The sequence below is a fragment of the Lepidochelys kempii genome, chromosome 6 (assembly GCF_965140265.1).
Source record: "Lepidochelys kempii isolate rLepKem1 chromosome 6, rLepKem1.hap2, whole genome shotgun sequence".
NCBI lineage: Eukaryota > Metazoa > Chordata > Testudines > Cheloniidae > Lepidochelys > Lepidochelys kempii.
Window position 1 is genome coordinate 15,622,103 of NC_133261.1, and position 13,693 is coordinate 15,635,795.

The 13,693-nt window shown below is 46.0% G+C and overlaps 1 long non-coding RNA gene across 1 annotated transcript; it reads right to left on the reverse strand.

Annotated features, from left to right (window-relative positions):
- Positions 1 to 1,888: 1,888 nt before the first annotated feature.
- On the reverse strand, positions 1,889 to 13,568 carry LOC140913801 (uncharacterized). Its single transcript, XR_012159660.1, has 3 exons — positions 13,464 to 13,568; positions 4,714 to 4,804; positions 1,889 to 2,559 (listed from the first exon to the last, which is right to left on the reverse strand). It is a non-coding gene; the product is annotated as an uncharacterized lncRNA (long non-coding RNA).
- Positions 13,569 to 13,693: the final 125 nt, after the last annotated feature.

Sequence of the window (13,693 nt, forward strand, 5' to 3'; positions counted from 1 at the left end):
CTCTGTCTGCTGTGAGCCTAATCATTGTATATGTTCCCAGAGGCACATTGGAGCAGCACACCTGGGCTTCTCACAGCTTCAAAGGCTGTGCTGGAATTTATGTTAAGTGCCCTGTTGTTTTGGCTCCCTTGTGTTCCCAGCAATGCTGGTCTGAGAGGGGGGGGGGGCTGGCTGTTTGGCTACACCAGGTATCCCAGGAAAAGCATAGGACATATGGCGACACACTTTCTGATAGGGCCAGGCATCAAGGTGGAAGGTGTCGATGCTCCATCTGTCCCACTGCCCCTTGTGTAGTACCATGCCCTCCACCTTCTCTCGTACGGGCATACTACACCTATTAAAATTAGTGTTCCAGACTTCCCAGTATAGTGGGCCCGAGAAGGTTGGGTCCAGGTTGTCTAGTACACTTGGGGGGGGGGCTTACTACATTACTTATAGGTTATAATTAGTGGCTGTTCTCTAGGGGGTTGTGCCCCCCTTGATCGTTTCCATATGCATACTATATAGTTAACAATACATCAGCTGCTATGATAATCCACAGCAACACCGAGAGTCCTGACCACTGCAGTATGGTCCAACATCCTGGCCACCACCAAAAACACTGCTTCTCCTCCTTTGATAAGGTTAAAATTTTGTCAGTGCCATCCTGTAGTGTATTGTAAGTGTGTCCAACTGTTGGCGCTTGCAGCAAGTTGCTCTTGTAATCTTTGTGTACTTTTGTCCATATTGTGTGTCCATTGAATATCCACAGTGAAATTTGGTATTGTCCAAACCAATTCAACTACTTTGTACAGTATGGGGTAGTAGGTGCCGGTTCGATTGTTTACAACAATTAAGTCCACTGATCCATTGGTGCACCATAGTCCAGGTGGCAGTGTATAGAAGTTCATAATTTGGTCATACACTGGAAGGATTTTGCCTCCTAGTGTTATATTGCAGGATTGCATACATTCCCAACAGAATACACTGTACCCCATATATATTACCCCTAAATGCCCCCCCTTTGCAATAGGCCATTGATCCTGCTCCTCCATAGTCACAGGAGAGGGGCACATCCATATTCCTCTTCTGGATATACAACTGCTTAATGTGATGACAGTCCAATTTACCCCATTCCACCCCCCCACCACCTATTTCCTAGTGGCTCCCAACGCACTCCCCCTTCCCTACTTACTCCCATAGGGTTCAAGGGAACCACCTTATTTGCATTTCCTTCCCATGGTATCATAGTAACAATTGCACAAGAACTGTCCCCACAGGTCGGGGATGTTATTTTCCAGGTAGATGGGTATGTTTTTGCAATTGTGGATAAATATGGGCTAGCCTCCCGATTTAATACTGAAGGCCATTGTTCTGACCAAGCATCTCTCATAATATCCATTAACATTATTAGCTGAGCATTTTGAATACCTACGCACACTTCTCCCCATGTTAGTCTTCTGAAGCCATCCCCTACCGATGTCACCAGGTCCCCTGCCCAACGATTTAACTGCAAGTTTACCTCTACTGCTGTCCTCCACCCTGTGGCAACTGCCGATTGTTGCTGTGCCATTAATTCATTAATTTGTTGTTGAAATTTCATATTTTGGCTTACTAATTGTTTGGTTACCCACTTGTCCCCCAGATTCCATGTACCCAGCATAGTGTTCCCCGCTGCCCACAACCCCCTTTTCCGACGACGATTCCAGGTGTGTCCCCTCACCCATGCATTGAATTGTTGTTTCAATCCTTTTATGTACATACTACAATTAGGATGGATTTGGTCCACCCACCATTCCTTGGGGCGTCCCACCCATGTAATAGAGTGAAAGGACACGTTAAAAAGTGCTGGCTGCACCTGCTCCCACAATGGCTCCCAGACATTTGCTCATCGGGGAATATTCTCGGCTCCAGGCTGTGGCCACTTTAAATTTGGATTCTTCCAACTTGGCATCCATATCACCTGTAGGGTTACATTCTGTAAAATGGTTAACTCATCATACACCCAGCGTCCCAAAGGGGATTTTACGCCTAATGTAATATGTACATAACAATCACACCTTCGGGGATTATCTTCCATGGAAGTACCATTGTGGTTACATATAGTAACATCACACCCTAAATGTGGGGCCCTATTTTCCCAAGAGGGATCGTTTGCTCCAGGACACTAGAGGGTTATATTCTTTGGACCCTCTGTAACAAACCACATAGCTGGGTAACTGTGTTTTCCACTATCGTTAATCATGGCAGCACCCAGGGAGTACCATTCGATATTTTCTGATGAATTTGATATTCTCCACCAGGTTGGGATTCCCCCATCTAATCCATAAACCATATACCAACACTGCCCAATTCCTGTTGGAGTATTAGTGGTACATCTTTCTATGGGGAGATTCTCATAGTCTTCATTAGCTTTATTGCCACAGGTTGCATGTGTAGCCGTCCATGTGTTTCCTCCTTTTGACACTTCACATCGTGGGATCTGAATAGAATTTGTAAATGTGACAATTGTGATTAGCACTAGTAATTGTTCCATCCAGGGCCAGAGAATTTTCATCCTTTTCTCCTTTTTGAATTAACCTGTAATACACACATAACAAAATGTACACGTCGCCTTTCCCAATCCCCTGTTTGTACCTTTTTATTTGCATGCAGTGAACCCACTTTCATCCTCCATTCTCTGTACCCAGTAATAGCAGACTGGGCCCTAATTGGTCAAGGACAAGGTAGGGGCCCTTCCATTTAGGAGCTGGTGTTGACCTGGAATCTTGTACATCACTAGATCTCCCACCATGGGTAGATTACGCTCCCCAGGCAGGTCATACCATGTTTTGACTCTTGCTGCTCCTTGCTCGTCTTGCCAGGCCACCGCCTGCTTTTACATGTTCGATTAGAGTTAAAATCCATTCTTGTGTTAAGCCGTGTATAGTGACTTCCCCAGGTACTGGGGTAAGTAGATTTTCCCACCGTTCCATGAGCCTTCTCATGAGCGCTTCATATGGAGAAAATCCTGTGCCCTTATTCTCATTAAGTCAAAGGGCAGTAACTGACCAGTTTTTTCCTCCCATTTCTACTCCCTTTCTTAGCTCACTTTTAATGGTGTGGTTCATGCGTTCCACTTGCCCTGCAGCCTGTGGGTGATAAGCAATATGGAACAACTGTGTGATTCCAGTGAAGGCCGATAGCTCCCCTAACAGATCTGACTGGAAAGCTGCTCCTTGGTCTAAGTCAATCACCTTTGGGACCCCCCAGCGAGTGAATACCTCATTTACCAGTTACCCGGGCAGTTTGATACTTTATGGGAAAGCTTCCACCCACCTGCTGAAAGCATCCACTACCACCAACATGAATCGGTTTTTCCTGTGATCTGGTGGTAGGGGTCCTGTGTAGTCAATTTGTATTCTTTCCCATGGTCCCCTTGGAGCTTGTCTCATTAATTCTCCCCTTAGCACCTTGTGTGGTGGGCTGTGCCTGGCACAGTCCAAACAACGTTCCAGATGTGATTTTAAATCAGCTGCCATTCCTGGCCACCAGCAAAACCTTTTTAAAGTTCCCAGTGCCTCCTCAAACCCGGGGTGTCCCCCTGCCAAGCTTCCATGCACCCAGTTTGTCATAAATATAAAGGGAAGGGTAAACCCCTTTAAAATCCCTCCTGGCCAGAGGAAAAATCCTTTCACCTGTAAAAGGTTAAGAAGCTAAAGGTAACCTCACTGGCACCTGACCAAAATGACCAATGAGGAGACAAAATACTTTCAAAAGCTGGGAGGAGGGAGAGAAGCAAAGGGTCTGTGTCTGTCTGTGTGATGCCTTTGCCGGAGACAGAACAGGAATGGAGTCTTAGAACTTAGTAAATAATCTAGCTAGATATGCGTTAGATTATGATTTCTTTAAATGGCTGAGAAAATAGCTGTGCTGAATAGAATGAATATTCCTGTCTGTGTGTCTTTTTTGTAACTTAAGGTTTTGCCTAGAGGCATTCTCTATGTTTGAATCTAATTACCCTGTAAGGTATCTACCATCCTGATTTTACAGAGGTGATTCCTTTTTACTTCTATTAAAAGTCTTTTTGTAAGAAAACTGAATGCTTTTTCATTGTTCTCAGATCCAAGGGTCTGGGTCTGTGGTCACCTATGCAAATTGGTGAGGATTTTTACCAAACCTTCCCCAGGAAGTGGGGTGCAAGGGTTGGGAGGATTTTGGGGGGAAAGATGTTTCCAAACTATGTATTTTAAGGAACCCAGATAAAGTTTGGTGGTGGCAGTGGAAGTCCAAGGGCAAAGGGTAAAATTAGTTTGTACCTTGGGGAAGTTTTAACCTAAGCTGGTAAAAGTAAGCTTAGGAGTTTTCATGCAGATCCCCACATCTGTACCCTAGAGTTCAGAGTGGGGAAGGAACCTTGACACAGCTTAAGAAAGCCGTCTGACTTCCCTGAGGGCACAACATTACTGGTCCCTCAGTTGTTAAGACACACCAAATCCCTTCCATTAGTTCCACCTTTGGCACATGCCTGTCCCCAAGTTTCATGATGCCTTCCAGTCCTGGGTCAGATTCCTGCAACTCTCGAATTCGCCCTCCCCGATCTGTCTCCACCCCGCTTCTTGTTAACACTGCTACAGGCACTCTCTCTTCTGGCTCCCAGGGCCATGGGGGTGCCTCTGTTGCAGCCCGCTTGGCCTCTACATCGGCCAGATTATTCCCTCTGCTTAGGGGTCCTGTTTTCTTGTGTGCCTTTACCTTTACCACATTGATCCGTGTTAAACAGTGACTCAGCTCCTCCACTCGCTTCCACCAGGTAGCATGCTTGATTGTGGAGCCGTCTGTTGCCCTGAAATGATTATCCACTCACCATCTCAGCATTAATGTGGCATCACAAAATACATAATCTGAATCTACCACCACCCAACATTCTGGCTCAAATTTGGGATCCACTTCATTTAAAGCTGTTAGCAAGGCTGCCAGTTCTGCCTCCTGAGCTGACTTTGCTTCTAGTGAGAAACCAGTGGTGCTGACTGTCTCATTGCCTCTGATTCCCACAACAGCTAAGCCTGCAGTTTTCCGTCCCCCTTGATACCTACAACTTCCATCCAAAAACCATACCAGTGTCCCCTCCTTTACCTGATTGGGGTTAGCCGCCCGAAACACCTGATGTTGGGTTTTACCTGGGCTGGCTTCACGTTGGTGTGGGGTGCCAGCCAGATGTAATCCAGCTACCCAGACTATGGGTTCCTTTAACACTTCTGCTTTAATATTTTCTGCCTGTAGAGCCAGCAACCATTGGGCAATATGCTGCCCACTCACTTGTCCCTGTAAGATTGTGTGCATGTTTAACAGCCACAGGGGGTCATGATGAGATTGGACTATTACTTTCTGCATTCCCGTGAGGCATTTGAATTTCCCAACCCCCCAGTAGGAGCACAACAGAACCTTTTCACACCATCCATACTTCAGTTCCACAGCACTCAAAAGTCAAGAGGCAAAGGCCACAGGTCGGTCCTTTGCTCCATACTCCTGTGTTAATGGTAGTGTCCAATGCCAATGGTAGTGTCCGATACCAAAGGGTACAGATAAAAGAATTTCTCCCCATCCGGGAGGCCAGCACTGGAGCACTGGCCAGATTTTCCTTTAGCACTCTCACTGCCTCAGTACACTCTTCTGACCATTCCCAAGTTGAGGCTCGGGTTAGGTCAAATAGAGGCTGGGCTATTTCTGCATAATTGGCCACAAAATCCCTGCAAAATCCAGTTAGACCCAGAAAACTTTGCAAGCTTTTAACATCTGTAGGCAGTGGCAGGGACTGGATCAGTTGCACCCGTCCCTTATCAATTTCCCTTCCCATCTGAGACGCTTCCACTCCTAAGTAGGTCACTCTTGTCTGTCCCATCTGAGCCTTTTTCCCATTGACCTTCAATCCTTCTCTTGCCAAAGCTTGAAGGATCTGCTCGGTTAGTTCCCTGTCTTCTTCCTCTGTCCCTGACATTAACAACAGGTCATCTACATATTGTATGCACCTTGCTGAATCCACCCTCTCCAGAGCCTGTCTCATGTATCTGTGAAAAATTGCCGAGGAGTTCCTATATCCCTGGGGTAGGACTGTCCAGCAGAAGTGACTGCCCTCCCATGTGAATGCAGTTTTATACTGACACGAGGTAGCTAGTGGCAGAGACCAAAACCCATTAGCTATGTCCAAAACAGTGAAAATTCAGAACTGGGGTCCAATACAGGCAACAGTAATGGAGCCATAAGAGGCCAGGATGGTGGAGATGGTGGCCACCAGGTTGAAGTCCATGACGAATAAGATGTCAGCCTGAGTGGGCCGTTGTTACTTGTGAGACCTGGGTGGGAAATGGTTTTTCCACCCTGCAAGTATTTTTCAAGAGTTAGAAATTTTTCCCCATCTTGAATCAGGACAAAAAGTTGTAATCTCAAAAAAATTTTGCAAAGAGAAAAACTAATTTTGTGGGAGGTGGTCAATTGAAATGTTTCAATAATTTTGAAACAGTTCATTGCAATTTCAACTTCTTTTCTTTTCAGTCCAGTTAGCTTACATTTAAAAAAACAAGTTATTTTGAACTGGAAAACCAGAACTTTTCATTTTGAAAATGTGGAAATGTTTTGACAATTTTGAAATTTTTTTCCTCCACATTTTCTCAAGTTGGGAAAGTCATCAAAGCCAACCTTGTTTCATGAACAGTTGTGATGAATTTGCATTTTTCCATTCAGAACCAATTCTTGGCAGCATCCAAGCACTTCCAGCAACATTCTGGATGTTCCTCAAGAAACACAGCCAATACCTCTTCTCCTCTGGAGGACTGAGCGGTGGTTATGATGGACCTTAATGTGGCTAGTCCAGCAGTGGGTTTGGAATCTGACATTCTCCCACTCACAGTGGAGGTAGCAATTTGGCATTCCTGTCATAGAACTTCCTCTGTTCTTGTCTCCTGGTATGTAGCTCTTTGATAAACTACTTCAGCGTGCCTTGATTATGGCTCAAGAACTTTTTCATATGTTGGTGCTAGGTTTTTGTCCTTCTGCCCACAAGTATCTCAGCTGGGGATCCAAATAAAGCAGTGATAAATGGGTTGCAATACTCTGACAGTACTAAGTTTGGGATCCACTGAATCTGCCACTTTTTGTTTTCATCTGCTCAAGTTTTTTGCTATTTGTACTACTCTTCTGCTAACCTATTTGATTGTGCATCGAAAGGATGTGACATAACATGGCTGAACTGAGATATCAAAGGGAATGGTTAAATTGAGCTATTGGCCTTCAAAAAACTTGACAATGTCGTACTGAGATCAACTACCAGTATTTTCTCATTGTTTCCTTGTGCTCCCCTACCTGTCTGCATCCATCTGTTGTCTCTTGTCTTGTCATATACTCACATTGTCAGCTTTCTGGGGCAGGAACTATCTGTGGTGTTTTGTACTGTGCCTGGTCCAAAACTGGGGCCCCTACATGTTACTATAATAAAAATAATTTGTGACTTGTGGGCACCTTTATCTGTGATTCTTCTGGAATCACATGATGAGCTACCTGCAATTCACAGTGTTTGTTATTACATTGCTACTTGATGTGTTGTGCAACATTTCAAATTTTTTTTAATTGAGTAGTTGTCCACTAATAATGGAGGATCATTCCCACTTAATTCAAACAGATCTGTACCAATTTTAAACCAAAGGCAAACAGAGGTTCTTGTTTCCTCACCTGACTGCAGATTCCACACTAGGATACCTTATCTTCAAAGGAGCATTCCTGCCTGGCTGGAACATGGCATCTCGGGCTTTGTTCTTACACTTCTCCATACCCAGAAGAGCACTGTGGATAATGCTTAGTATTTGTGATCTCACGCTGTGTGGCATCATGACAATGGTGTCCTTTGGACAGAATCCCATAAGATGCAGGAATTCCATCACTGTATTCCCAAAGGGATTTTGTGTTTGGAAGGACCTGGGATTTTTTACATAGTCCATCCTTCTAGAATTACTCTCGCAAGCTCTGATAAGGTTGGCTCATTTATCTGTGCCTCTAGGCTACTGAGCTCTGCCTTTGGTTACTCTGGGTCAGAGCTAGGGCTCTTCTTAAAAGACGCTTCACAAATCACAGTCCCTTCTGCCCCTGAATCAATTTTAAATCTAACAATAGCACTGCAGATTTTGAGATTAACAGCCCAGCCTGCTCATGATGCTTTCTCTGGACACAGATCTCTGGAAAAAAAACCAAGGGAAGGTGAGTGAGGTCATCTCCTTAATTCCTTTGTTGTACAAATATGTTTTCACTGTCATTGTTTCTTGGTTTTCTTGCACATTTCTACTAGCTGAGCAGACCTCACTTGCCCTGAGTCTGCCTTTGCCTCACCTACCCCCTTTTTCCCATGGGAACTCTACGCTCTTAAAATGATGCTTCCCTTTTCCCCATGGGAATGTTTTCTTTCCTCCTTCTCACATCTGCTGCCACTATTTTCTTGCTGGGTGATTTGTATCCACTTATTGTGGCACCACCCTGACTGAGCCATTTCTAGTGGCTATTGACAGTTCCAGGAGGGTAGAGTTAAGGTTGTGTGGGGAGGGTATCATAGAATCATAGAATATCAGGGTTGGAAGGGACCTCAGGAGGTCATCTAGTCCAACCCCCTGCTCAAAAGCAGGACCCATCCCCAATTAAATCATCCCAGCCAGGGCTTTGTCAAGCCTGACCTTAAAAATTTCTAAGGAAGGAGATTCCACCACCTCCCTAGGCAACGCATTCCAGTGTTTCACCACCCTCCTAGTGAAAAAGTTTTTCCTAATATCCAACCTAAACCTCCCCCACTGCAACTTGAGACCATTACTCCTTGTCCTGTCCTCTTCTACCACTGAGAATAGTCTAGAACCATCCTCTCTGGAACCAACTCTCAGGTAGTTGAAAGCAGCTATCAAATCCCCCCTCATTCTTCTCTTCTGCAGGCTAAACAATCCCAGTTCCCTCAGCCTCTCCACATAAGTCATGTGTTCCAGACCCCTAATCATTTTTGTTGCCCTTCGCTGGACTCTTTCCAATTTATCCACATCCTTCTTGAAGTGTGGGGCCCAAAACTGGACACAGTACTCCAGATGAGGCCTCACCAATGTCGAATAGAGGGGGATGATCACGTCCCTCGATCTGCTCGCTATGCCCCTACTTATACATCCCAAAATGCCATTGGCCTTCTTGGCAACAAGGGCACACTGCTGACTCATATCCAGCTTCTCGTCCACTGTCACCCCAGGTCCTTTTCCGCAGAACTGCTGCCTAGCCATTCGGTCCATAGTCTGTAGCTGTGCATTGGGTTCTTCTGTCCTAAGTGCAGGACCCTGCACTTATCCTTATTGAACCTCATCAGATTTCTTTTGGCCCAATCCTCCAATTTGTATAGGTCCCTCTGTATCCTATCCCTGCCCTCCAGAGTATCTACCACTCCTCCCAGTTTAGTATCATCTGCAAATTTGCTGAGAGTGCAATCCACACCATCCTCCAGATCATTTATGAAGATATTGAACAAAACCGGCCCCAGGACCGACCCCTGGGGCACTCCACTTGACACCGGCTGCCAACCGGCTGTTATGTACCATAACTCTTAATTTCTTAGTTTTCAGAGGTTTAAATTTAATCTCTCTCCATGATCTTGAAGGGCACGAGGCACTACTGGGCAACCTTAACACTGCAATAGCAAAGTTTTTTGGCAGTTAATTTTCACTAGCTCACATTGCCGTGCCGGTTAGATTTGCCTAGTCCAGCGCTAGCTAAGATATTGGCTGTTTGTTCTGAAAGCTCCTTGCTGAAAACCCCAGCTACTAGACAATCTCTGCTGCACAGTGTCCTTGATCTTGGATGCCAAAGCCACAATGCTCTGCTTGTTCATGTAGAGCTTGGGCAAAGGCTCCCATGTTTTCTCTGCACCCTATTGTGAAACCTCATCTGTTTGCGTACAGAGTTCCTTTTAGAGAATGAAATGCTTGTCCGGCTTTTGAAGAAGGATGTGACACATATTTTTATTTCCTTCCTTGCAAAGGCAAATGATTTTCAGTCCCCATTGCATAAGCTAAAACTGAGCTTAGTGTTACCCTTCTGTGACACATGGCTAGAAAGGGTTAAACATCCTGCAAAATAAATAACCCTCAAAAGACATGTGGGGAGATAATGTTTGTGTTTTTACATATGTATGAGTAGGGTCTGACAATGTAATCAACAGTCCCTGTCTATGCTGTATTCTGATAATTCAGAGGTCAAAAGAAGATCCTTGCATTTAAATTAATTGTAAACATAGGATATCTCGGCATTCATCTCTCTTTGAAATGTACTGTGAATGGCCTTATGTTAATTCATATAGCTAAGTACTGGTGATGGACCTCCTTCAAAGTCATCCTAATTACCTTTTGTTCCCTGAAGAAATTCCAACTTGTCAAAAGACATGAAATTGTATAAAAGATCCTTGGGTCCTGATTCTGTCATCTCAGATCTGCTTAGGCTTCATCAGGGGAAGTTTGAGTCACAAGACTGAAGTCCCAGTTATGCTGGTACACCCTGAATATGAGATTTGGACATTGGACTATGACCTATGAACTGAATTCTAAAGGAACTCTTTGCAAAGCTCACCATCTCTGCTGTGAATCTGAACCTCAATGAATTGAACTCATGTCTGTATTATTTTACATTCCCCCTGAGGCTCCACAGAACTGACAGTCGAAGGGCCTGGCCCAAAGCCTGTTGAAGTCAATCGAAGGGCTCCCACTGACCTCCAGAGTCTTCGCATCCAGCCCTAAGAAAGCTGAGGACTCCAGGCATTGCCAGAGTTGCCTCACCACAGCGTTCTCAGGGAGATCTGAAAGGGGCTGACAGACAACCAGATTGTCCACATCACATGGTCGGTGTCTAGAGCAGAGGCCTAACAGTCCTTCCAAAGGGCAGCAGCCCAAGGACTTTCTCCCTGAGCACTGGATTTTGCCTGCTGTCCTTCACCAGCCAGGAAACTTGAGTCCAACCCTCAGATCATAGCCCTGTGCTCCCCCAGCAGAGGCTGAAACTCAAGCAGAGAAGATCTGGCATTTCGTCCCTCCAGACCTTGCTCGGCCTTCATGCCGGGAGATTTCTCAGTCCAGATCTGAGCCACCCTATCCACCATGTTACATGGAAAATCCTCTCGGCAGGACACAACTGGATTAACCCAATGGAGATAACTGAATGAGCCCAGTCCCCATGTCAAGCCCTCCCTCTGGGATTTGCACCATGGCTTGCCGGAGGTAATTAAATCCTCTCTGGCCTCTGTTACAGCCCTGGCTGAGTTCCCTTCTAGTGGCTGATCACCAGTCAGATCTATTGGACCCAATGTCAGGATTCCCTGTGCTTTCAAGCCTGCTGGTTCTGAGCAGCCTCCTGATACTGTCTCTAGCTTTGAGTTCTCAGCACACTCCCGGGATGCAGATGTCCTCTCTGGTGCCCATTTTGGCATGTGAGATCCCACAGTCATACTGCCCTCCACCCCGAGAGCAGTGCTGAGTCCCCCAGGCCTCCCACCTGTAGTTTATGCATGCTGTCCCCAGAGCTGTGCACTCAGAAGTTTAACTCTTAGAGGACACATGGCAGATAAAGCAAGGAATACAAGCTTTGCAAAGGAAGTTCTTAAACACAGACCCTGTAGACAGCACAGGAGAAATTCAGATGTAGACAAAACAATGAACATCTGAATGCAGTTCACCACCTTCACCTCCTTGGAATTCTCATCCCTCCTGAGAGTCCTTGGGGCTTTAGCCAGTGTCCTAAAGGAACAGCAAGTTGCTTCTTGCCCCGATGCCTCCAGCCATGTCTTGTCTTTCTGGCAGTGAACTGGCTCTCCTTCCTTAGAGAGCCGGTCTCCTTTAAAAGCAGATTTTTCCTGACACCATGTCAGGTGGTCAGCTGGAGAAAATTGCAGCTCTTTAAGTCGTGGGCTGAGATTGGAGAGCGGGGAGAAGGAAGAAATTCCAGCCTCCCTTCTTCTCCCCCTAAAAAGTCTTTGGGAAGAGGTAAGTCCATTCAAAACCCTATTGTTCAAACAGGGAAATCCACTCACTGCTGATGGGGCCAGAGGGCCAGAGCAGCCTTGATTGCCCCATTTCCCAAAACATAGCTTCCTCCTCACACACCAGATGGATGATCTAATTCACAAGGACCATTACAGTCACTAATCGTGGTCATAACACCACAGCAAAAGATAACTGGACACAGACGTATTCCCTAGAGCTGGCTGGAAAATGGAAATCCCTTTCCGTGGACAATGTCGCATATTTGAAAAATTTCCATTCCAGGAGGAAAAGACAAACATGTGACATTATTTGCAGGAAGGGATCTCAAGTAAAATTCCTTTGGAGCTTTTCAACTGCCCCTCTGGAAAACACTTGTTAGTTTCTGAAAGTGAAACTGACAAGAGCCTTCCCACCTAGCTGCAACAGATGAAGAGCCCCACCACTCACCCTGGCACCTGACTCTGGCAGCACAGCCATTCAACCTTCCTGGTTCCCCCATCTCTGAGAGCCAGAGAAGCAGAGAGGCAGTCAGGGCATTCAGCCTCCTCAGCCCCAGAGCTGGGGAGGAGGTAGGGAGGCTGAGAGCTCGGGCAGCACAGAGTCAAGGCACTACAACTGGGCACCCCCTCTTGGATGGCTTTTGTCAATTTCACATTCTGAAATTCAGATAAAATTCAGGCAGTGAAACTGACATGAGTCTTCCAGGCTGGCCAGCCAGGGAGATGTCCTGCTGAAAACTCTGGACTATGCAAAAAGGGCATTTTCCCACAGAAAGTTTCCGAGCATCTTCCCCAAAACCCCACAGCTTCTGCAGGAGATTCTGGCCATTGTCAGCCACAGGCCGCTGGTGCCACAGTGCTATGAGGAGATGAGGCTGATGACAAGGGCATACAGGAGTCCCGCTCACTCCCAGAGGCAGCCATTCCTTCCAAGGCAGGGCTGAGACATGTTGCCAGGGCTGTGTGAAGGAAGTGTGCCTGTCACACAAGAGTGAAAGCATCTTGCTACCACCTGCCCTTAGCATGAGGGAGCTTTGTCTGTGCCTGGTGGGGGTCAGCTCCCCAACTCCATTAGCCACAAGCAACACAATCACTCCCCTCTAGACCTCCCAAGCCCTGCAGGCTCTCTATAGGCTAGCAACAGGCACCCTCCAAGCATCCCACTGGAGTGCCCACCCCCTGGCCCTCTAGACACTCACAGACTTCACCAATCTGCTACTTCCAAAGAAGCCATATGGCCCAGCTTATCAGTTCCACCTCAGACCACCACTCTGCTCAATTCACACGACTTCAATTTGTTTATAGTGAAATCAAATACAAGTTTATTTACCAAAGCAGAGAGATCCAAATAGTAGCAAGTGGAAGTACTGGAAACAAATGACTACATATAAAACAAAATCATAACATGCATTCTAGAGCCTAGACTTAATTCACAAGATACTCTCATGTCTTGTAGAATATTGCTCACCCAAAATCCTTGCAGAGTTTTATAGCCAGGCTGGCTGGGACCCTCCTTTCATGAGAAGAATACAGTCAGTTGGCCTCCTTGGTGAAGAATTCAGCGTGTCTCTTGCACACCAAGATATACCAGCCAATTCTTTATCTTTATTCATCAACAGGCCACCCCCACCCCTGCTGCTTCTTTCTCCCTATAGATTGCCTCTCTTGTACAGCCTCTCAATTCAGACCTGGCTAAGT